General features: G+C 40.3%; 1 protein-coding gene across 4 annotated transcripts in view; it reads right to left on the bottom strand.

The window, feature by feature from the left end:
* The window catches only part of LOC116848158, a 62549-nt gene that overhangs the window by 14187 nt on the left and 42362 nt on the right, over positions 1 to 6000 (bottom strand). The gene's annotated exons all lie outside the window — the stretch shown is intronic.

Raw genomic sequence — 6000 nt, 5'->3', positions numbered from 1 at the left:
AGAGAGAGAGAGAGAGAGAGAGAGAGAGAGAGAGAGAGAGAGAGAGAGCACGCGTTTCATAAGATGCGTCCATCTGCATAACTAGAATAAGCAGCGCGCGATTTCACGACCTTGAGAAACGTCACCATGCACTTCGCCGTCGTCGTCGTTTCGTGGTAATATTATTCCGAGAGATAAAATTAATATATACTCGGGGAAATAATGGCGGGCGGCCGCGCGAACTAGGCTTGAGACGCGGCCGTGTCTCTCGATAGTATCTGTTAATTACCGCTAACTGTACTACCACGCAATCACGTTAACCGCAACCGCTCTACGCCGAATGTATTATCGTTCGTATGCCGTTAAGGGAAACCCGGACGAGCGAGTGAATTTTTTCAACACGTCAGTGTCGACACCGTAACGGGGTTCATCGCGATTGATTACCTGGCAATAATTATGTAAGCATTCGCGAATTAGTCGCGAGTCGCGAGCACGTGTAACGGCATTTCGTGCCAATTTCGCACGATTCGCTATTAGATATTCGTGTCGAATTACGATCGCTGACGAAAACTGTCATCGTCGTCGTCGCGCGCGCGTCGTTTCCGTCGACGTAAGTCGCTCGCTCGACGATGAATTTTGTGAACCCTCTGAAATTTTGTTCGGAGACGCACGCGAGGATCTTGAACCTTCCAAAACCGGACCTAGATATCTTTTCCTCTCTTTCTTATTCTCTTTCTCTCTCTTTCACCTTCGCTCTACGCTTCACCTTCTCTCCCTCATACCGGTCCGTTGTCCACGGAGAGAGAAGCCGGTCTTCACATTCAGAATAAGTCAGACGTAGCGCGGTGAAGTTGAATGCGTCGCCTTGATCTCAGCTGTTGCGAAAGAGGCTCCGGAATGCGGGAAAAGCGAGGTGAAAGCGAGAAATGGAAAATCGCGACGAATGCGTCGAAAGAGAGGAAAATGAGAGCGAAGAAAGGATCGCACGCGTCCCCTACAAAAGCGGGAGAAGCACGTGCATTCGAAAGACGCGACGATGTCGTCTCATTTTATGAGTAATTTTACTCACATCCTGAGATTATTCATCGTTCCTATAATGGTAAGAGCGATTATCGTCGATAATTGCCAATGAGCGTTGATTAGAGTTGGATATTAACCAATTAAAATTTTCTTCGACTAAAATAACCGACTCAATAATCAAAATTAATCAACTTATATGATAGTTCCATCGAATTTTGCGAATTTCGCGAATAATTTTATCAATTAATTATTATTAATTAATAATCAATATCAAAGTTTCATGTGATTAATTATATACTAATAAAAATTAAAATTTTCTTCGATTAAAATAATTAACAAATCAATAATCAAAGTGAATTAATTATATATGTAATCACGTTATATATGTAATCACGTTATATATGTAATCACAAATAATTTAATCGATTGATGAAATTAACTATTAATTAATGTATAGTCAAACACATCAAAGTTTAATTAATTTCGCAAATAAAATTATTTGTGATTTCATATAGCGATTGTGTGTGATTAATTTTGATGATTGATTTGTTGATTATTTTAATCAAAAGAAATTTTAATTAGTTCATATCTAACACTGTAGTCGTGTGCGATGTTGCGGAATCATATCAATATTTCGTTTTCATCCTATTCTATTTGAAAAGAAAATTTACCCGAACAAGAAATCAAACACATCAGAATTTGCAGAACACTGCAAGTTAATCGATCAACTTTCTTGGGGTGAAGGAGAGACGAGGTGAGAAGCTAGAAAACATCTCACGTATTACAAAGTCATAAATCGCATCGACAATCAACTAAACAGCCGGAAAGCTTATAGAGCGCAGATATTGTTGCTACTAGACCTGGCTGAAAGTCAATCAACGGACTCACTCGATACGCTACGACGTGACTATGGCATGTTCGTCCGAACGGTTTGTCTGTTCGCGCGAAGAAGAGAGCGCCTCGACGAGGAGACACAGAGATCGACGACGAGTTCGTACTTCGGCAAGGTTACGCGGCGAGCGCGTAGTCGAAATAATATTGGCGCTCTCGCGAGCACATATCGTGGTGGTTCATAAAGAGGCGAGAGCTTGTATATAGGGAACCGTCTACCAAAGAGGGGGAGGAAGGGTCCCGAGGAGTTGGCCAACGGAATGTTGTTTGACCGGCTGACCATCCCCCGCCTCCTCTTCCATCGCGGATCCATCGAGAGAACGAGAGAGGAGAGAAGCGGAGAGAAGAAGACGCCGGTCTGGCCCAACCGCCTGTGGATCCTAATGGACTCCATTGGGGTGCTCGAATATTCTTTCGCTATCTCGGACATCTTCCATGGGAGATTCGTAATCTACCCGGCGTAAGACACTCTTTCTTAATGCTCACCGAGGTACCTGCTGTTACCCTTGTATCGTTTACGACGGATTCGAAAAAGGGAGAGAGGAGCCGAATGTATGGAGGAGGAAGCCGTGAGACGCGAAGAGAAATAATCGAACGCGCGGGTATTACGCGTTGCCAAGTGAATTCGTACCACATGAATCGATTTCGCGAACTTGGTTTATTTGTTACGTACTCTCCAAATTTTTCAGAGTGCAATCTCACTCGGAACGAGTGACAAGTAGCAGTATTTTCACTCGAAACAGTAATGATAATATTGCCACTCGAAATTTCCAAAATTAATGCTTCACTTGGACTTAAAATAAATTCTGACTTCACATGAGCGAATACTTTTATTGATTAGAGTGAATATGTTTCTGTGACGATAAAGCACGTCGGATTCACCCTTCAATTTTGAGTAAAGATATTCACTCAACGAGAGAATATAGAGTTTCATAATAGAGAGTTCACTCTGCATGAGTGGAAAATCATTCGAATTCGAGTGATGCACTAGTCACTCTGCTTTTCAAGTAGAATTTCACTCCAAGAAATTTAAAGAGTACTCTTCAAATTTCTTGGAGTGGAATCTCACTCAAAACAAGTGAAAAGTGTCAGTATTTTTATTTGAAGCGGTAGTGAAAGTACAACTTTTCCAAATCGCGAGTGAATGCTTCACTCAAGATTAGAATGGATTTTGACTCCACATGAATATTGCAATCGATTAAAGTGAATATGTTGCTGTGACGATAGAGTACACCGGAATCACTCTTCAATTTCGAGTGAAAATGTTCACTCGACGATTCAGAGTGAAGAATTCACTCTGTATGAATAAAAAATCAACTCAAATTAGAGTGGCCACTGCGCTTTTTGAATAAAACATTCCAAGAAACTTCAAGAGTACGTAAGAAAATGTATTTCATTTGGAGGAGATGAAAGAACGACCGAGAGAAGCTATGAGACTTAATTTGCAACTGATATTCGGGACGTTAACGAGTAGAAACCATAAGTCTTATATATACAAATCGGATATACGATACCTCTTTTCTCCGAGATCCGACACACCTGACGGGAATATTGTCGAATGCAAATTCAATGAGATAACGATCGCATAGAGCGATGTACCTGCGAGGGAAGGTAGAGTATTGATAAAAGGCATGTTACGCGTATTTATACGCGCGGGGAGATTCCACGGCGATAATTTGATATTACGCTTATCTGTCCGTAGTATCGGCGAAACGGCGGAATGATTTAGCGGAGGCAAGGAATTTCTGCGATCGGGCGTTAATAATGAGGATTTTTGCCGCGTACTTTCAGCGCGTCCGCGTGCACGCGTGCACGCGCGAAACAAGGAGGATTTTAATTGAATGCCCATTGAATGTAGCTGGCACAGCTCGGAAATGTATTATCGTGGGAAGACTTTCCTCGCGCTGCATCGCGCGCTCACGTTGTAACGCGGAGCTGCCCGCGTAGACACGCGATTATCTCTCGATACAGACGAGACGAAGACGAAAATGGCAGTGACCTATGAGGCTGTCCGTCGATAATGCGAGAACTTAGTCAAAGGAGATGCACGACTGACACGCTCACAATGGGCAAGCTCGGTGTATGTACCTGCACTTTGTGCATTGACCGTGCGATATGTTTCCTCCTCACGTTCGTCGCTCGGGGAAAATCGCGAGATCGGCAATAATTCTAGGAAAGCGCAGATCCACGCCAATAGATACTCGCCACGAAATTGTGTCAACGGCTGCGATCGGTCCGATCTAGCGCGCGTCTCTTGAGGTTTGTCTTCCTCGAGAGCCATCGATCGAATTTCGCCGAAAGAAAAAGCCACGATCGTTTGAGGAAATAAAATAGAATAGGAGCTTTATTCATAACGGGAGTGCTCTTTAATTGCGTTAATTATTAATGTAGCGCGAGGATAGAATGAAATTATACGCGGGAAAAACGGTATGGTCGGCCCACACATAAATTTGATTGTGCCAACTAGATTCAGTAAAATACGGAAAAGCTAATTATGTGCTTGCTGCGACCGCATAACAATTGTTGAGGTGGTGCAATATCTGGTTGCTCCAACCAAAGTATATCCGTTGTAAATATAACCACAACCGATTTCTTCCGTTTTTCGACAACTACTTTTTTACCTAGATTACGCGCAACTGATGTAGTTGATGTACCAAAATGAGTCTAATCAATCATAAACATTACCGTTACATAGAGATAATTAGGGACTGATAGAAAAAATGGTTGATCTAAGTAAAATTATAGCTATTTCTGGCTCCAACCATAATTTTTTTGGTTGTTCTAACATGGAAACGGTAGTAGTAACATTATATAAAGTTATTATCACTAACATAATATTTTATTTAAGAAATGGTTTTTTTAAGCATAATTTATAATCATTATTTTTCTATGTGATTATAGTTACAGATACCAAACATTTTTTCTCAGTGTGATGCACCTGTATTGTTCACAACTAAATATTTTTGGTTATGTGCACTATATTCTTCTTTTTCTAAATTTAATATAATAATAAGACATAATGTGTGCACAAATAAAAATAAATGGATATATGAACTAAGAGAAATATTTAAGAAATAAAGTATTAATATTATTATAATTATATAATAAGTTATTATAATAATATATATATTAATACTTATTATAATTATTATAATTATAATAAGTATTAATATATATATTATTATAATAAGTTATTTGATGGATACTATAATATCATATTTACTCACATCAATATAAGATATTTTTTAAATAGAAAATATACACTTTCTTAAAATTTTAGTTTTTCATGAAAGCAATTGTTTATTCAACTTAAATAACAGAATTTAAATTTAAGTAAATATATTATTAGTATCCACCGAAAAAATATTTTTCATTTTTCCTATATTTTTCTTTCCGTGCATATAAGCAGACGAAGAAATAGACACGGTTAAGGAAAATAAGAGCAAATAAACAAGCAAATGGATAAATATGAGATAAAAAAAATAACGAGATTGCATAATCTGATTTCTATCGGGAACTCACGAGAGCGCGTTTGATCATTTTCGCGAGGCATATAGCTGTCGATGTCGACGAAATTCGGGCGTATGTCACCTCGTGAACTAAATCGGGATTTGCTCGGGTTCTCCGTTACAGGAACAGCATAAAACAGCTCGCTTATTACCGACAAGAGTACTTGGGATAAAACTCCACATCACGCGTCGATATTCAAAGAAGTTTCGCAACTGGTCGTGACTGGCGGATCAGCTTTCTGCTCGAGCACCACTTAAATTTATTCCACGAGCGTACCGTGCATTCGAAAGGCACCATGTCGCCCGCGGAATATTACGTGATTTCCACGTTTTCGGCGAGTGCCCGAGCAGTTTTCGTGCAAGCGGGAGCTTGCAGGGGGCTATATATGTATACATATACATATATAGGTACGTCCTCTAATATGGTAATGCAACGGCATACAAGCGGAATGATAACGATAACTACGCCGGGCGCCGCGAGCATTCGGAATATATCGCGGGTGTGTCGTGCACCGTGCCACTTCACAGAACGAGATGCTGAAGGCTGTTGAGAATAAACAAAAAACCCGTCGATGTGCGCTGACAAGAAGCCGGCTACGTC

This window comes from Odontomachus brunneus, unplaced genomic scaffold (genome assembly GCF_010583005.1).
Source record: "Odontomachus brunneus isolate Ranch 3 - 2012 unplaced genomic scaffold, Obru_v1 Obru_scaffold_090, whole genome shotgun sequence".
NCBI lineage: Eukaryota > Metazoa > Arthropoda > Insecta > Hymenoptera > Formicidae > Odontomachus > Odontomachus brunneus.
The sequence above is the reverse complement of the archived record's forward strand: the minus strand, read 5'-3'. Positions and strand labels throughout refer to the sequence as shown.